Raw genomic sequence first — 20,140 nt, 5'->3', positions numbered from 1 at the left:
GCGCTTTATATAATCAAAGGGGGCGTGGCCTGGAGAAGTGGGCGTGGCCTGTGGGCAGGCTCGCTTTATATAATCAAAGGGGGCGTGGCCTGGAGAAGTGGGCGTGGCCTGTGAGCAGGCTCGCTCGCTGATGGCGGTGCTTGCAATTTCCTACCCCGTGGCAGCGTTCAGATCGGCTGCACGGGTAATTAGTAACAGGATGAGTGCCCCAACCAGCCTGGCAGGTGAGGGAAAGAAGCGTAAATTTTTTAAATCAATTCACACACAATATTTTTAAAAATGACACAATTTCAAACAGAACTCCTGGCTGTGCCTCAGGAGTACAGATTCTGGGAAGGGCTGGGCGTCGGCGCTTTATATAATCAAAGGGGGCGTGGCCTGGAGAAGTGGGCGTGGCCTGTGGGCAGGCTCGCTTTATATAATCAAAGGGGGCGTGGCCTGGAGAAGTGGGCGTGGCCTGTGAGCAGGCTCGCTCGCTGATGGCGGTGCTTGCAATTTCCTACCCCGTGGCAGCGTTCAGATCGGCTGCACGGGTAATTAGTAACAAGATGAGTGCCCCAACCAGCCTGGCAGGTGAGGGAAAGAAGCGTAAATTTTTAAAATCAATTCACACACAATATTTTTAAAAATGACACAATTTCAAACAGACCTCCCGGCTGTGCCTCAGGAGTACAGATTCTGGGAAGGGCTGGGCGTCGGCGCTTTATATAATCAAAGGGGGCATGGCCTGGAGAAGTGGGCGTGGCCTGTGGGCAGGCTCGCTTTATATAATCAAAGGGGGCGTGGCCTGGAGAAGTGGGCGTGGCCTGTGAGCAGGCTCGCTCGCTGATGGCGGTGCTTGCAATTTCCTACCCCGTGGCAGCGTTCAGATCGGCTGCACGGGTAATTAGTAACAGGATGAGTGCCCCAACCAGCCTGGCAGGTGAGGGAAAGAAGCGTAAATTTTTAAAATCAATTCACACACAATATTTTTAAAAATGACACAATTTCAAACAGAGCTCCCGGCTGTGCCTCAGGAGTACAGATTCTGGGAAGGGCTGGGCGTCGGCGCTTTATATAATCAAAGGGGGCGTGGCCTGGAGAAGTGGGCGTGGCCTGTGGGCAGGCTCGCTTTATATAATCAAAGGGGGCGTGGCCTGGAGAAGTGGGCGTGGCCTGTGAGCAGGCTCGCTCGCTGATGGCGGTGCTTGCAATTTCCTACCCCGTGGCAGCGTTCAGATCGGCTGCACGGGTAATTAGTAACAGGATGAGTGCCCCAACCAGCCTGGCAGGTGAGGAAAAGAAGCGTAAATTTTTAAAATCAATTCACACACAATATTTTTAAAAATGACACAATTTCAAACAGAGCTCCCGGCTGTGCCTCAGGAGTACAGATTCTGGGAAGGGCTGGGCGTCGGCGCTTTATATAATCAAAGGGGGCGTGGCCTGGAGAAGTGGGCGTGGCCTGTGGGCAGGCTCGCTTTATATAATCAAAGGGGGCGTGGCCTGGAGAAGTGGGCGTGGCCTGTGAGCAGGCTCGCTCGCTGATGGCGGTGCTTGCAATTTCCTACCCCGTGGCAGCGTTAAGATCGGCTGCACGGGTAATTAGTAACAGGATGAGTGCCCCAACCAGCCTGGCAGGTGAGGGAAAGAAGCGTAAATTTTTTAAATCAATTCACACACAATATTTTTAAAAATGACACAATTTCAAACAGAGCTCCCGGCTGTGCCTCAGGAGTACAGATTTTGGGAAGGGCTGGGCGTCGGCGCTTTATATAATCAAAGGGGGCGTGGCCTGGAGAAGTGGGTGTGGCCTGTGGGCAGGCTCGCTTTATATAATCAAAGGGGGCGTGGCCTGGAGAAGTGGGTGTGGCCTGTGAGAAGGCTCGCTCGTTGATGGCGGTGCTTGCAATTTCCTACCCCGTGGCAGCGTTCAGATCGGCTGCACGGGTAATTAGTAACAGGATGAGTGCCCCAACCAGCCTGGCAGGTGAGGGAAAGAAGCGTAAATTTTCAAAATCAATTCACACACAATATTTTTAAAAATGACACAATTTCAAACAGAGCTCCCGGCTGTGCCTCAGGAGTACAGATTCTGGGAAGGGCGGGCGTCGGCGCTTTATATAATCAAAGGGGGCGTGGCCTGGAGAAGTGGGCGTGGCCTGTGGGCAGGCTCGCTTTAAATATTCAAAGGGGGCGTGGCCTGGAGAAGTGGGCGTGGCCTGTGAGCAGGCTCGCTCGCTGATGGCGGTGCTTGCAATTTCCTACCCCGTGGCAGCGTTCAGATCGGCTGCACGGGTAATTAGTAACAGGATGAGTGCCCCAACCAGCCTGGCAGGTGAGGGAAAGAAGCGTAAATTTTTAAAATCAATTCACACACAATATTTTTAAAAATGACACAATTTCAAACAGAGCTCCCGGCTGTGCCTCAGGAGTACAGATTCTGGGAAGGGCTGGGCGTCGGCGCTTTATATAATCAAAGGGGGCGTGGCCTGGAGAAGTGGGCGTGGCCTGTGGGCAGGCTCGCTTTATATAATCAAAGGGGGCGTGGCCTGGAGAAGTGGGCGTGGCCTGTGAGCAGGCTCGCTCGCTGATGGCGGTGCTTGCAATTTCCTACCCCGTGGCATCGTTCAGATCGGCTGCACGGGTAATTAGTAACAGGATGAGTGCCCCAACCAGTTGGCAGGTGAGGGAAAGAAGCGTACATTTTTAAAATCAATTCACACACAATATTTTTAAAAATGACACAATTTCAAACAGAGCTCCCGGCTGTGCCTCAGGAGTACAGATTCTGGGAAGGGCTGGGCGTCGGCGCTTTATATAATCAAAGGGGGCGTGGCCTGGAGAAGTGGGCGTGGCCTGTGGGCAGGCTCGCTTTATATAATCAAAGGGGGCGTGGCCTGGAGAAGTGGGCATGGCCTGTGAGCAGGCTCGCTCGCTGATGGCGGTGTGGTGTCCTTTCATTTGGTACTCAAGGGATTATAATTGGTAAAACAGCTTGCTTCACATGCTCTCTGAAGTCTTAGCCTATGACTGCTGGTCCATGCTACCACTAGGATAGCTTGTCTATAAGGTTGACTTTATAACCACCATCAATAAGGGTCGTTTAGACTGGTGCAAGGTGCCAACTAGAATAGTGGACATCATATGCCAGGCTAACTTCTCACAGTAAGCATCACCGCTTTTGCATATATAAAAAGCTACTGGATCTCGTCCTGCGAGCCGTGACGCATCAGTACAGCTCCTACCTGACCATAGCACTGCTACAATGGGGAAAACAGATATGACTCAGCCCAAACTCATGTTTGAGCAAGTGAAAATGATGGCTGATAACACTGTGGCAAAGCAGTCTTCAACTCAGACGCCCAAAACGGATGCCAGCTCTACTACGGCCGTAGATTTTCAATCTATGTTCGCGACGATTCAAGCCACGCTTACTAACATAGATGGAAAAATTGACACCTTGACCTACAGAGTGGACCGTATGTCTGAACATCTTGATACACATACAGAGCGAATAGATATGGTGGAGAGACGGATATCAGATACAGAAAATGTGAAGTGTCAAATAGAAACAAAGCAGGACAAAACTGACAAACAGCTTTCAGCAATAATTATTATTATTATTATTATTATTATTGAGTTTTGTAGAGCGCGTAGTAACCCGTGAGTATCCCAGCGCTGAGACCACGACACTCGAAAACAGAGGAGAGCCCGGGGGAAGAAGGGAGTATTACGGGAAAAGGTGAGATTTCAGCAATTTCCTAAAGCGGAGATGGTCTGGTTCCGTCCTTAGTTTGCGGGGGAGGGAGTTCCAAAGGCTGGCCGTGTGGACTGAGAATTGGCGGCCGTCTGTGCGGTCCTTTTTCACTCTGTGGACTGTAATGAGGTGTTCATGATCTGAGCGGAGGGATCTTGTGGCTTTGTAGGGCGTGATGAAGTTTTTGAGAATGGGGGGCCTTTGTCCTGTAGAAGTTTGTGGGCTAGGCAAAGAGCTTTGAACTTGACTCTTTCTCTTACTGGAAGCCAGTGAAGGAGTTTCAGCGCTGGTTTGGCTGAGGATCTGGCCGAGGTGTTGGTGAGAAGCCGGGCTGCTGAGTTCTTAATACTTTGCAGTTTGTTGAAGGTGAATTGGGGGGCTCCAAGGTAGATGGCGTTGCTGTAATCCAGCCTGGATAGAATGAGTCCTTGGATGAGCAGTTTGCGCGAGAGGGTGGGGAGCAGAGGAAAGATTTTTCTCACTGATCTGAGTAGGCCGAAACAAGTGCCCGCGTTTTTTTTTTGCCTGGGTTTTAAAAGACAGGTAAATGTAAATGTAATGGGCATTTATAGAGCGCTGCTACCACTCCAAGGAGTATCTTGGCGCTTGGATAGGGAAAGAAGTCCAGTTTCTTAAGGTCTCCCTCCAGCCAGATCTCCCTCCAGCCAGATTCCCAGGCTCTTGATTTCGGTCTTGGGGGCCGGGGGTTCACCCAGACAGGGGGGCCAGACAGGGGGGCCAGACAGGGGGGCCAGACATTGGGAGGAAGGGAGAGTCCTTTTTGACCAAGGAGCAGGATTTCGGTCTTAGACCCGTTAAGTTTTAGTGCTGAGTTGTTCATCCAGCCCTGAATTTTGGCAAGACAGTTGTGGAGGTTAGATGGTTCTCGATTAGGGTGTGATAGGGACACCACCAGCTGGGTGTTGTCAGCGTAGCTGATGATTTTCACTCCAAATGGGGTGACTACCTTCTCCAGTGGGGCCATGTAGACATTAAATAATGTCGGGCTGAGTGACGAGCCCTGCGGCACTCCGCACTGGAGGGGGACCACTGGGGAGGAGGTATCGTTTTCCCAGACTTAGAAGGAACGATGGTTTAGAAATGATGAAAAACAGGCTAAGGCTGTGCCCTCTACCTCAGTGTCTCTGAGTCGCTGGAATAACACCCGGTGGTTGACAGTGTCGAACGATGCGCTGAGGTCCAGAAGGATCACTGCCACTGATCCTCCTTCGTCCAGAATGCATCTGGTCTCTTCTACTGCGGCCAGAAAGGCGGTGTCTGTGCCCTGACCTGGGCGAAACCCCGTCTGCGAACTCCTGAGCAGGTTGTTGGTCTCCAGTTACTGGGAGAGCTTTTTATTCACCATCTTTTCAGTGATTTTACTGATGCAAGGCAGAAGGGAATAGGCCTGTAATTGGCCAGGTCCTGTGGGTCTAGTGAGGGTTTTTTGAGAAGTGCCTTTACAACCGCCATCTTCCAGCTGGGGGGAACTTTTCCCTGCAATAATGAGGATTTATGAGATCTGTGAGAGGGGGGGCAATGGTGGGAGCGATTTTTTTCAGGATGCGCATAGGCACCGGGTCACTAGGTGAGCCACTTTTAATTGTGGCGAGCGTGGTCAGGACTTCTTCCGTGGTGACCGGACCAAGAGTGTCAAGCTTGATGGGGAGATAAGCTGGGGAAGGGTTGGGAGTGTGGTCGATGGGGGGCAGAGAGGCGAGGATTTTCTGTATTTTGTCGTTGAAATAGTTCGACAGTTTGTGGCATTTCTCCTCGGAGGATTTACGATCAGCAGGACAGTTTTGCAGAGGGTCCGGGATTTTGAGGATTTCTTTTAGAATGGCAAAAGTTTCTTTGGCTGAGCAGGAAGAGTTTTTTATTCTTTCGTCGAAGAATTGGGTTTTGGCGTTACGAATGGCAAGTTTGTAGGTTTTTACAGAGGCACAAAAAGCGTCTTTTTTGGCTGTGGATTTGTTCTTTCTCCAAATACGCTCTGTCCTTTTGCACTCTTTTCGTAACACATTGAGCTCGGCGGTGTACCAGGGGGCCGGGGTCACTCTTTTGGCTCGTTTCACGGTGTTAGTTTTAGGGAGTGTGCAATCCAGTGAATGAGTGAGCCAGGCGTTAAACTGTGTATCGGCAGTGGCAGGGTCCAGGGCCGGAATGGGAGGGGTTTCCGTGAGCCTGGAAGCCCATTCTTCGAGCGAGAGTTTGTGCCAGCGTCTCTCTGTGACTCTGGTGGAAGGCATATGAAGTGGCGGGCCTGATGGTGCCAGTCGATACGGATCAGACAGTGATCTGTCCACTGGAGCTGATGGGGGGTGCGGGTCTTAAGATCAGGGACGTTGGTGAAGACGGGGTCCAGGAGGTGCCCTTTCACATGGGTCGCCTCTGTGTTAGCCAAACGGAGGTCGAAAGAGGAAAGATCGGTGAGGAGATCGGAAGCCGAACGGTCATTGGGATCAAGAAAGTGGAGATTGAGGTCGCCCAAGATAACAAAGTTGGGGCGGGTAATGGCCAACAGGGTAACGGTCTCGACGAGCGAGCTAGGAAACTTGGCAGGGGCTCCTGGGGGTCGATAAATCAGTAGGCCTGAGAGGGAGGTGGCAGGTGAGATCTGTATGGCGAACTGGCAGCTTTCGCTGTCCTCGATGTTGCCGTTGTTAGTTCTGCAGGCGAGGTGCTCTCGATATATAATTGCCAGGCCCCCTCCTCTACCGAGGGGTCTGTTTTGGGAATGGATATGGTAGCCGGGGGGGAGGGCCTTAATGATATCGGAGTCAGAGCAGGGGGTGAGCCACGTTTCCGTGAGGAACAGAATGTCTAAGGCTAGATCTTGAATGAGAATGTTTATTTCTAGAGAGTGTTTGGGGAGAGACCTACAATTGAGAAGGCCGAGCTGTAGTCCGTGGCATACCGCTTCAGTGTGGGCCGGTGTACAGAGGGCGCCGTTTGAGAAGGGTTTATCGCCTGTGTGGATGTAAGTACATTCGATGTTTATTGGCGGTTTTAGTGCGAGGAGCTCACCTTGGGTGTAAGTCCATCTGTTCCCCGGAGAGTTGGACGGGGTGTCTGGTCCTAGAGCTGGCCTGGCCCGGACGGGCCCAGACGGGCTTGCCTTAGGCGCGCCCGCTGCGCCCGTCCGCTGTGCTTCCGTTGTAAGCACATGTTTTATGGGGGGCGGGGGCGTGGCCTACAGTGAGGGGGCGTGGCCAGAGGTCAGGCGTGGTAATAATGGCAAAGTCAGAGGACTTGGAGGCGACATCCCGCAGTAATAATCTACGCTTTATGGGCATAGCAGAATCAGCAAACATGGGCAATAAGGAGCGCTACATCGAGAACCTACAAGTGACCTTACTCGGCAAAGACACATTTTCCGAAGTTTCCGTCATCGAAAGGGCGCATAGATCGCTAGCTCCGTTGGCTCCACCGGAGGCGAGGCCGCGCCTGATAATAGCAAGACTATTGAATTATAGGGATCGTGACACAGCACTCCGAAAGGTCAGAGAGCTGGGAAGCCTAAAGCATGATGGGATAACTATCTAAATCTACCCAGACTTTACACAAAAAGTCCAGGAGGCACGGAAGAAATTTGTGGCAGCTAAAAAGACGCTACGGGACCAGAACATTCCATACGCAATGATATACCCAGCCCGTCTTCGAGTAACAGATGGGAGGAAAAGTAAGATATATAATGAACCCAAAGAAGTGCTCAAATTTATACAACTAATGGGCTCCCAGGCTCCGTGAAGACAATTGCCTAGAGGTGAGCAGGAAGAACAAGGGCGCACCTCAGATGTTGAATAACAAACACTTCTCCTGAACTATGACTAACACTGGAGCACTGCACCGTGGTTTGATTTGCAGTTGAAATGTGGACACTGGGGGAGTATCTATTGGGTACAGTAGTATACATAGTGCTGACGTCCTTGAGGCAGACAGTATATTGTCTCATCACTGAGATCAGCAGGATGTGTAGATGGTATTACACTCCTTAAGTGACCCCCCACGTGATGATGTCACTGGGGTTTCCGGTTGGCGGCTCCCGCCACCTTGTGTGCACCATAACACATTTTTATTTCGGTACGGGGCTGTTTGGGGGGTGGGACTGTGGGCTTCTTGATTTATTAAGGGATGGCTTTCGTAATTGGGGTCTACTGAAGTGGGAGGGGGCGGATTGTTTAAAGTTGGGGTTTGTTAATGTGATCGCACTTACAGGCCAGCTGAGACTCACATTGATTGTGTTCTCGGATTATTGTGGCAAGACATTGCAAAAATGTAGGACAAATGCTCCAGTCTGAACATGGGTGAAAAATATAACTGTGTGCCATGTGGGCGATTGATGCAGAGGGTGAGGAGGAGCCCAGCACTTCTGGGCACACTGCAGACGGGTCAGCGCTCTAGTTGCTCCTCCCCTCTCTCTACTTAATGTGTGTGGGACAGCGGCCGCGCAGCGGCCGGGCCGGTGGCGCGCCAAAGGCAAGCCCGTCTGCGCCCCTCCGCGGCCGACTGGGGGCCGGGGTCACAACCCTGCCCAATTTCAGTGGCATCCCATACACTATGAGAGACAGGAATTGTTGCAACTGAGGCCATTCACAGCTGAGCAGTGTATGCACTCTATGCAGGCTACAAAACTTGGTGATTGCCCTACCTGCTCCTTTAAGGGAAGGAGAAAACTGACTAATGGAACAGGTATGGGGACACTACGTGGAGGACTGTAGAATGGTTGATCCCTTAGTAAACATAGTATCCAGATTTGGGAGCTCCTTTAAGATGAAAAGCTTGATGTAATTTTCTTAACAGAAACATGGCTGGGAGATAACTCAGACCCTGATGTCATAGAGGCTCTCCCTCCCGGCTATACTATAGCTAGAATTTCTAGAATAACGGATAGGGGCGGGGGAATTGCAATCATTATTAAAGCACCGCTTGAATGCACTCTAGAACCCCTAGTAATGGATAACTGTGAGGCAGGCCTTTTTGGTTTAAAATTAGGGCCGCAGAACTCCATTACAGGAATCCTCCTCTACCGACCCAGGAGGGGCTTGGCAACTTTAGGATGAATCTGCTGGAGGGTATTGCCCATATGGCAATTAGGCGGAGCAGGCTTCTTGCGCTGGGGGACCTGAATGTACATCTTGAAGATGTTTCGCTTAAGGAGGCAGTAGATTTAAGGCAGGATTTGCAGGCTATGCACTTGGAACTGAAAAATACTACCCCCCCCCCCACAAGCATGGCCATCTATTAGACCTCGTATTTGCCAGTTGGGACGGGTTGGAGGCAGACGCACCACTACCAATTCCTTGGTCTGACCATTTCTTGGTACCTTTCAAAATAAATGTTTTGAGCTATCCTCATCGTAAATGGAAAATCTTCTCGCAGGACACCTTTAATAAATTATTGCGAGAAGGAGGGCCTCCGGGAGGCTCCGACAGTGATAGCGCTAACAAAAATCTAGATGAGCGCATTCTTAAGTCCCTCAACGAATTGGCCCCACAGGAAATCGAGCTAGGAAATCTGCTCCCTGGTATACACTTGCCTTGCAGACGGCCAGGTCTGACTGTAAGAGATTAGAGAAGAGTTGGCGTAAGTGCTTTGGTACAGAGGAAAAGTGCTGCTATAAGGTGGCGCAGAGGAAATATCAGGTGATGCTGAGAGTAGCTAAAGCCTCCCATTATAAAAACAGAATTGGGGAAGCGGAGAACTCCTCGAAAGAACTTATTAAGATTTTTAAAGAGATCTCTTCGGTGGCCAGCTCGAATGCGCCGGACAACGACTCAGTGTCTGAATGCAATCGAGTAGCGCAGTACTTTGCCAGGAAGGTTAGGAACATCTATGCCTCCTTCTCCAGCAGCCCGGAAAGCGGGCTGACTTTTGAGGAAGTGTCAGGGGCAAGTAATTTGGATAGGAGCCTGGAGCAATTCCTAGGCGTTTGGAGTGGAGTTAGTCTCCTACGCTGATGACACCCAACTGCTGATCTCCCTTTCCCAAGCACTTTCGATCGAGGCGTCCAACTTTAAGGATTGCATGCAAGCGCTGGTCTCTTGGATGAACAAGCATTGCCTAAAGCTAAATGGAGCCAAGACCGAGGTGCTTGTGGTTGGAGGAGATAGGCTCAGTTGGACGGATGACTGGTGGCCACAATGTTTGGGCCCTACACCTATTCCCTGTAAGGAGGCCAAGAATTTGGGGATATGGGTGGACCCTACCCTTTCTTATGAGGGGCACATCGGTCGACTGGTGGGAAAATGCTTTGGGTTTTTAAAAACACTAAACAAAACCTTAGATCTGCTCCCTCTAGAAGCAAGACGCACAATGACCCAGGCTCTGATCACGTCCTGTATGGATTACGGGAATGTTTTATACCTGGGTGCATCGGAAAAAAGTATGGGACGACTACAGGTCTTGCAAAATGCGGCTGCCAGGCTAGTTTTAAGACTTCAGAGAAGAGCAGCTTCTAAGCCGGCACTTGCGTCACTTCACTGGTTACCAGTTAAGAAGAGAGTCCTGTTTAAGTCCCTACTAATATGCCATCGTATTCTCTGGCACAGGGCCCCTTCTTACCTGGGAGATCTGGTTACGTGGTATGTACCAGGCAGAGCGCTCAGGTGGGATAGGACGGCTTGCAATCCCTCGGATCAAGTAAGCCAGAATGGGGGGTCGTTCTTTCAGAGTTATGGCTGCTCACAATTGGAATAAACTCCCGGTGGGTCTCAGACTGGAAAGGTCGGAGGCCAAGTTCAGAAATCTCCTTAAAACCTATTTGTTTACTATTTAGGGGCGCAGTCAAGCGGAAAGGTGCTTTGTGTATGGTGACTGGTGGGTTTTCTGTTCCCCACAGCGCGGGGACACGCCGGGATGGCGTAATCAGGCGCTTTATAAACTACCTTATTATTATTATATCCGTGGGCTCAATACCCCCAAAAAATCAGGCAGGTGTTCGCTTATTTAGATCATCATGATATTCAAATCGCTCTCCTCCTGGAGACGCATCTGACCACGTCCTCTGAGACTAAAATCGCTCTAGGGTGGGCCGGATACAAACTGACATCATCTTATTCTTCATGTGCTAGAGGGGGGATTATTCTGATTAAGCGAGGACTCTAATTTACACCTATCAAAACGTACACATACTTAGGAGGGGCACTACGCCATGGTACACAGTAAATTAGGAGTGTCCCTGGTTACTTTCATCAACATCTATGGTCCCATAGTAGATGAGTCAGAAACCTTCACACAAATGTACAGCATTATACAAGAGTGGCCTGAGGCAGCTATTGTGTGGTGGGGAGACCTAAATACGTACTTGGACCCTCGACTAGATAAGTCAGATTCACAAGGTCTACAAACACCCAAAAAAGCAAATAGCATCACTGAAGCCATGCTTGAATTTGGTCTTGTGGACGTATGGAGGCTGGGAAATAGCATGGCAAGACTGTGTATGCACACCACGCCTGTGCATGATAGTTGGCCCCAATTGGATTATTGGCTCCTTAGTGAGAGGGCAAATGACTGGGTCACGGATGTCACTATCCTCTCACGCACCCTTTCGGATCACAACCCGGGTCTGCTTGCACTCAGGATTACGGCTAATGTGCATCACCCATATGTGTGGCGATTTCGTGCGCAGGCACTCCTAGACCCTATCTACAATGACACCATACGAAAAACCATAGAACACTATTTTGATATTAACACAGGCACAGTGGAGAATCTACATTGCTGGAGGCTTTTAAGGTGACAACAAGAGGGGTCTGCATCAGTGCCACGGCTGGTATTTTAAAGATATGCAGAGTCAGCTTGCACAGACCGAACTAAAACTAGCAGCGTTGAAACACCAATAAACAACTACACCTTGCCCCGAAACATTAGCTCGTATTCATGACTTACTATTGGAATATGATTCTCTGCCGGAATCTGAGACGTGCTACATAGCACGTAGGCATGTGGCACGAGCGTATGGTGAAGGAGAACACCCAGGCCGTAGCCTGGCCGCCAAGATTAAAGTCCGAGAAGACTATCATCACATAACTAAAATCACAGATAACCAGGGGACGGAACACTACGCCTCTATGGCAATAGTGGAACAATTCTGTGGATTCTACTCAGATTGATATGTGTCATGGGGAGCTGCAACTGACCTTGACTTAGGAGACTGTCTCATGGATATATCGAGAGCATGGTTGTCAGATGCACATCGGGAATATCTAGACCAACCAATAGATGAAGCAGATATAAAGGTGGCAATAGACTACCAACCAAAAAGCTGCAGGGCCATATGGGCTCACAGACGAATTTTATAAAGAATGCATTGAATTAGTCACGCCTCACATGCTGGAAGTGTATGCAGAAGTACATGAGTCAGGTGTATTGCCGCCATCTCGTCGCCAAGCACTAATCTTCACATTATTGAAAAAAGATAAAGCCTCAGACAATTGCGAATCTTACCGATCGTTGTCGATCATTTAACTGGATGCCAAAATATTGGCCAAAATTCTGACGACCAGACTGCAGCCCCTTAAGGTTTGCTTGGCTCTCCTGGATCAATCAGGTTTTATCCCGGAAAGAGCTATGTACCATAACTTACGAACCATCTTTGCTATGTTACATTTTCGGGAACATGAGTTGCCTGCTGCTGCGGTCCTGTTGGACTCGGCAAAGGCATTTGACTCCATAGAGTGGAGCTATATGTTTCAAATACTGGGACGTATGGGGTTCCCGCCATTATTTCTTGGGTAGATACAGCTTTTATATACTAATCCCTCAGCGCTGGTGTGAGTAGGGGGCTTGACGTCCCAACCTTTTGGATCTACAGAGGCACTTACTGTTCGCGTTGGCATTGGAACCGCTGGCCTGTATTATTCGACAGGGTAACAGAGCTGTGGCACTTAATTTCCTACATCGCCCGGTCGCTATATCACTATACACTGACGAAATGGTGTTATTTATAAGAGAGCCGGGACAATACCTAGCGAGAGTACTGAGGGAATATATTCAATTCGGACTCTTCTCGGGTCTGCAAATTAATTGGAATAAATTGATAATGATACAATTAAAGGCCAACACAATCTCCCTGAGTGTGGATTACCCCTTGGTGTGGACCACAGATCTGATAAAATACCTGGGTGTCTGGGTGCATCGAGACTCCGAAATAGTAATTATAGAACACTATGGCAGAGCATGCGCTTCCCTGTAACAACAGGTAGACAGATGGACCAGATTGCCACTCTCACTGGCTGATCGCATTGCGATCATTAGAATGGCCATACTTCCACTTTTTTATATTTATCCTGCAACATCCCAGTCAAACTGACAAAGCAATTCTTTAAGGACGTACAATCCTCTCTTATCTGCTTAATATGGGGGGAGGGGGGTTAACAGACCAGAGAGAGCTTGGCCACATTAATGCTAGATTACGATAGAGGAGGCTTCAGCGCTCCAGATTTCTTTATCTACTATTTGTGCTGCCTTTGACCTCGTGCCTCGGGAATGCCTTTGGGGGGTGTTGTCAGATATGGGGATTCCTTCTAATATTTTGTCAATTCTAGTGAGGCTTCAGGAAGGAAACTTTGCGCAAGTGAGGTGGGGCTCTGAGGGTCAGAAAACTAACAGAATCCCGGTGGAGAGAGGTGTCCGCCAGGGATGTGTTCTTGCTCCCACCTTTGGAGAAGTGGAGAAGTGTGGCTCAGGGGTTAGAGGCGGCAGACCCGGAAGCTGAGATCGGCCCTGGACCAGGGTTCAATTCCTCAAAAATTCCACGGACTCGATAATTCTCACTCCGGTGCCTTCTCAACTCACGGGTTCACACTCTGCGACTCTGGGCAATAGCTTGCTTAATCTCCACAACGGCCCCTCGCGGCGGGATGCCTGGCTTTCACCTTGTGGATACCCTGCCAGGGTTATCTCACAGGGGAATACCAGGACGGGTTCCCTAAGCAAGCGCCGGGAAACCCTTTGTGGGTAGCTGTGCGCTATATAAGCTCAAATACATTTACATTCACATTTACTCACTATATGTGAATGGTGTGGTTGACCACTTGCGGGAAAAACCATCTGATGCACCATCCCTGGCGGGCGAGCGTATTCCTACCCTCTTATTCGCCGATGATACTCTTTTAATATCCAAGACCCCGATGGGCCTACAGAGCCTCCTGGACAATTTGCAGGCCTTCTGTATACAACGAGGGCTCATAATAAATACGGATAAGACAAAGTATTTGGTGTTGAACCCTCCAAGAAAACTTGGGCGACCCCCAGTACTAAATCTTGTATCCTTGGAAAGGGTCACTGTATTTGATTACCTAGGTATACGTATTTCGGACACCATGCAGTGGACCCCACATCTGTGCAAAATGTTATTAAGCCATGAGAGGGTAACGGGGGCGCTCCTTAAAGAACAGCGCTCTTCCTCAACTAGACCCATTGCCCCTGTCATCGATATTTACAAGGCGAGGGAGTCAGTTCTGCCCTTTATGAGGCAGAACTGTGGAGTTCCTCTAATGTAGACCACCTAGTAAAATCCAAAAATAAGTTCATAAGGGACCTTATGTTACTCCCACAGAGTACCCCAATGATACCCTTGTTACTTGACCTAGGATGTCACTCTATTAGTGATCTGGCAAAAGTCCGGCCGTTGCTGCTATGGGCCCGGCTGTGGCGAGTCCCAGAACTGCAAAAGTATGAAGAAGGGCTAGCAGAGGTAATGTCGATGGCGGGATGGCACAAAATAAAATGGTTAAGAGATGTTAAATTCCTACTTGGTGAATTGGGCCTTAATGAAGCCTGGGTAAGCAGATCTTCTCCCCCGAAGGCAACCCTAAAGGCCCTTTATTGGAGATGGGTCGCAAGTAGAACTGGTTCAGACTCAACCCTTGGCAGACTTACGGAAGAGTTCCTAAGGTTTCAAGATGTGGCATTTCGGGAACCTTACCTTGATATTGTTTGGAAATCTGTTGATAGGGCCTTGTATTTTAGATTCAGGGTCGGTACTCTTCCAGTACGCGTCCTAACTGCTCGCTGGAAAACACCGTCCCAAACAACATCATTTTGCCCTATCTGTAGAACAAGAACAGAACCTTTGCCCACATCCTCTTTGCCTGCCCCGCTTATGCGTCGCCAAGGAAATGCTGGCTCAAACCAATTTGTCGGTTGATGGGCACTGGACATCATAAAGAGGCACTGCGTATTTTGATGTCTGACACACGGTCACTTTATGTTTGTGGTCTTTCAAAGTTTTTATCATGGGCATGGTTTATTAGAACGAAAAGGCTAAAACAAAGGGCCAGATGTAGGTGGCCGTTTGAGGCCATTTACCAAGTGGTAACGGCCGATTTTGGCCGTTACCAATCGGTAAATGGGTGACAGGTATGTAGGGGGAATTATTTTACTGAATCGGTAAAATTACCGATTCGGTAATTTTACCGATTCAGTAAAATAAAATTTTGGTAATTTTACCGATTCTGAGGCACCCAGATGTAGGTGGGACTCTTCAGAGTCCCAGAGGCCTTACAGAATCGGTATTTTACCATCAAATCCAATTTGATGGTAAAATAACGATTCCGGTGTGCATGCACATGTGTGCATGCACACCTATGTCATGTGACAGGCAGACCTGCCCTTAGGGCATGTATGCCTGCCACATGGCACCCAAGCCTGTTTTGGGGGTGCCAGAGGGTGTCAAAGGGACACCCCCTGCACCCTTGTGAAAATCGGTATTTACCGATTCGGTAAATACCGATTCGGTAATGCCCATTCATTCCTATGGGCTTCAAAGCCCATAGGAATGAATGGGCATTACCGATTCGGTATTTACCGAATCGGTAAATACCGAATTCTTCCGAATCGGTATTCCAGCACATCTGGAATACCTACATATCCACCCCTTAGATTTACCGATTTTTAATTACTGAATCGGTAAAATTCGGTAATTAAAAATCGGTAAATCTATTTTACCTCCATCTGGCCCAAAATGTTTAATCTGAAATTTTTATTCTTAAACTTGTAAATTGTGATTTTATGTTACCCCTGTTTTTAAATTTTGCGTAAATGGATCATCAAATCCTTCTTTTAAAACTGGAAATGTATTTTACAAATGTGATGCTTTTAAGATATGTTTTTATCTAATAAAGCCTTATACTACTACTACTACTACTATTTGTGCGCCCAAGCCCACTATGCATACTATTGGTTCAAACCGCATGCATACACTCCACAAGGAGCGGTAGAAGATGGTGACGCTCACCCAGTCCCTCTGACCGGGATCATCACACATACACATAGAGGCACACCAAAAACAAAAATTAACACACTGGACACGACTATTGCAGCATGGCAGACTATATGCAATATCACCAACAGGCTCCCTATCTATGCACCGGCACTGCCCCTTGCACATCACACAGCACTGTCAGTGACACGAGAAGAAGGCCTGATTAGAGCCCTGGGAGAGGTGGGTGTGGTAACCATGCATGATATCTACCCTGACTGACACTTTCTCACATCAGAAGACAGTCAGGGCCGGCGCTAGGCATGGGCAGCGTGGGCGGCTGCACAGGGCCTCGCACTCAGCCCACTAGCATGGGGCCACGCACCAGTGATTAGGCATGGGCGGAAAATCCGTTCCGCTCGCGGATTTTGCGGATTTTCGGGAAATCCGCAATCCGCGAGATTTGCGAATTTCCTGCAAAATCCGCAAATCCGCGAGCAGCGGATTTTGCTCGCACTGCTCGCACTGTTCGCGTGAGTTCGCGCCCCGCGAATAAGTGCGAAATTGCAGAAATATGATCTAAGCAAAACTGAAAGTAACTACTTACCAGGTTCAAAAGTTCAGGCACATCATTAGTAGCCATTTCCTGTAGTGCTTCCTGAGGGGCCCCTCCAGAGTTCAGTTGCCAGTTGAAACTATTATGTGACCCTGCTCTGAACCTCAGAATAGTTACACATATGCCACAAAGGTCATGAATTACAGCTAAGGGAGACAAGCAGGAGCCAGGCTGGAAGTTAAAATCCATTAATCAGCCCCTAATTCATTATTGTCAGTTGGGGCAGGGCAGGTGTTGTAACTAATTTTGCAACAATGAAAGCACTTAGCAAGTGCAAAAGATCACTAATCAGGGCGCACTAAGGAAGCAGGTGCCAGCTAAAAAAATATTCTGTGACACATTAATCAGCCCCAAATTAATTCAGGTCACTTGAGGCAGGGAAGGTGTGCTTTGCTTTGCCGAAAATAATGTACACTGGACAACCAGAGGGTGTGGTGATGAAACAGAGGGTGGCATGGGTGGGCCAGAGGGTGGCATGAGTAGTCAGAGAGTGGCAGTGGTGACAGAGAGTGGCAGTGATGAAGAAGAGTGTCCCAAACAGGTTGGACACGTAGAAACAACAAGTTCGCAAAACTTGCGACCCGACAGGTAAGTTCGCAAATTGCGAAATTGTAAAAACCCTCGCGAACTGGCAGAAACACGGGCGAACACAAAAAAAAAAAAAAATCCGCAAATTCGCGGGAATTCGCGGATTTTGCGGATTGCGAGTTCGCAAATCCGCAAATTCGCGGATTGCCAATCCGCAAAATCCGCTCATGCCTACCAGTGATGTGTCCTGTTGTTACCCTGGCGATCTATTACAAAGAAAGGTGTCGCCTGCAATTAAGGTCCATTGGAGGGGGCCCCCTCCCTGGGCCTCTCATGGATGGTGTCAGGAGGCATAGGGGGGGAGACGGAGATGCTCCCTCAATTGCAAGGAGACCATTCACAGACACTGTGGGGGGGCCATTGTCCAGCATTTTGGCGCCCCCACAGTTTGAACTTTTAGACCACAATCAATTCTCACACCTATGAAGGTGTGAGAAATGCTTGTGGAGTAAAAGTTAAAACTGTGGGGGCGCCAAAATGCTGGACAATGGGGCCCCCACAGTGTCTGTGAAAGGTCTCCTTACAAGGGGCCACTTATCTAAATTAGAGGGGGCCTCGCACGTTCCCTTTTACCCCAGGGCCTCGCAAATCCTAGAACCGGCCCTGAGAAGACTTGAAGTATATCATTAATCCCTCGTTACTGTTTAACTTCACCATACAGAGATTGAGACAAGCTGTCAAAGCCCACTACTACACGTACCCAGCTGAACCCCCGATGCTGTGTGCTCTACTAATGTTATTGGGTACACCCTCTAGACATAAGCTAGTAATGAAACTGTATAGGGAAGTGCAAGATGAGAGAGTCCCTAAACCGGACAAAAGCCTAGCCCGATGGAATGACAAACTGACCCCACCATTACTAGCAGCAGAATGGCAGCACATTTGCAGATTGACCAGCACCCTCGCAACTAATGGCAACTTGTGTATTATACATTTTAAATATATTTACCAGACCTATCACACCCCCATTAAGCTACACAGATGTGGCCCTAGGGACACCAGTAACTGTAAGTGATGTGGCCAATCGGATGCTGACTTTTTACACCTGGCATGGGAATGTAGGAGGGTGCAGCTTTTCCGGGAAGATGTATTGCGACATATACAAGAAATGAAGGGGAGCATATTGCCATGTATGCCTGCAGTCTGTCTATTATGCCATGTACCCCATTTAAAAGGGGCTGTGGGTAAATTTGTGTGAATAGCACTACTGATGGCCGGGTCGCTCTACACTGGGAAAGTGTCAGGACTCTGAAAATTGAGAACTGGATTAAGGATCTGGTATACTGTAATGAAAACCTGCTGTTATACGCAGAAGAACTGCCCACAGCGTCCAGGCCCTGGGATATATGGGAGCCTTTACGCCAATATATGCAACAATTAGCTGTCAATAGCCCGCAGAATGAATAGAGAAGGTAATATGGTAACTGGAATGTTGTCTTGCTGCAAATGTAATGAGAAATATTAATGAGACGATTGTCATTAAGTTCATCGTGAAAAGGATGATCACAGACTGGTTGTATGTTTAGTTATGGTTATGCTGCCTTGCAAGGCAGAGAAATGCACTTATTACTTGAAAATTGCCAATAAATAGAATTTAAAAAAAAATGTTTGCATTAATCGCATTGCTAAAAGAAATAAACTCCCTATTCTAAAGAACAGGGTCAGAGTTTTAGATTAAAAGAACCCATGAAGAGTTTGAAGTCAAGGAAAAGAGTGAGATCAGAGGAGCATAAAGCTACAAAGTCAAAGTAGAGTTGCAGAACTTACCATAAAGGGTAATTCATAAGACTCAGCTGAGTCTCAATAAATCCAAGGAAATTGGCATACAGTTGCAGTAGCAGCCTGCTCAAAAATCAAAAATGGGAAAAAGTATCAACAGTAACCACAACCATCAAGGGTCTATTTAGGACGGTGCACTAATATAAAGTAGAGAAAACATGTTGAAAACATTGCATCAGGCTTCTTCCATCCATGAACCAACAGTATGGCATTATTCTTCAGTTAGCAGGTTCAGCACCTCCGTTCCCATGAAAATACATGTGGCTTGTAGACCTTGTCACAAGGTAGCTACAGATAGTCTTACATAGTTAGAGTGTGGAAACACTGGACTTGATTCCCAGTAACCTTAAAACACAGATCGACCTTCTACATCTAAGTTTGTTTCACTGCGAGAACAATGAACTATTAAGTAAAAGGCAAAATGAATGTTAGGTAATGCATTCCTTTCAAGCAACATTGTTTAAAATGTACACATTATTCTATTCAAACTTTATATGAAACAAGTGCAAATAAGTAAGTTAATGGTATTTAATTAATACAATGTTGCTTGTAAGATAATACATTTGTTAAAACTGAATATTCTGTAGTTAGGACAACATTTCTAAGCATGACAATGTAAGGTCAAGTTTCTAATTAACGTTGTGCACATTTCAGCAATATTGGGTTTGTTTCTAGTTAAAGTAAAAGTCCTTCATACCAGTTATTTGGCCTGCACAGGTAACTATGGCTGCCTATTGTAAATCAGCACATTTTAAATGTGTGTCTTTTTCTGCATTACATTTAACATTTATTATGCACATTAAACTACAAGATTAATTATTTTTCATGTTAATTTATTAACTTTCCAATAGACAACACTTTTTTCATGGAAATTACGACTAAATTTGCACAGGAATACAATTTTATGGATAAAACTATTCAGTGTACAAAGGAAAATATAATCTGTGCATCACATAGCACATTATACTGCTTTATTTTAATCATATTAAAATCTTTGTTTTCATCATACTTCAGTTTTCAAATGAAAGTGCTTCATTTGTACTTTAATACCTTCTGATATTTTGAAATATTAGTACATTTCATTTACAAGTATTTAAGGTTTCTTGTGTTAGAAAAAAATGACATCCTGCAGCCTTTTCTTTTACATCCCTGTAACCCAGTAAGATTGACACATAGTTCAGTTTCCAAAATCCTCTCATGCTTCAGTCAGAGA

This window comes from Lissotriton vulgaris, chromosome 5 (genome assembly GCF_964263255.1).
Source record: "Lissotriton vulgaris chromosome 5, aLisVul1.2, whole genome shotgun sequence".
Classification (NCBI taxonomy): domain Eukaryota; kingdom Metazoa; phylum Chordata; class Amphibia; order Caudata; family Salamandridae; genus Lissotriton; species Lissotriton vulgaris.
The sequence above is the reverse complement of the archived record's forward strand: the minus strand, read 5'-3'. Positions refer to the sequence as shown.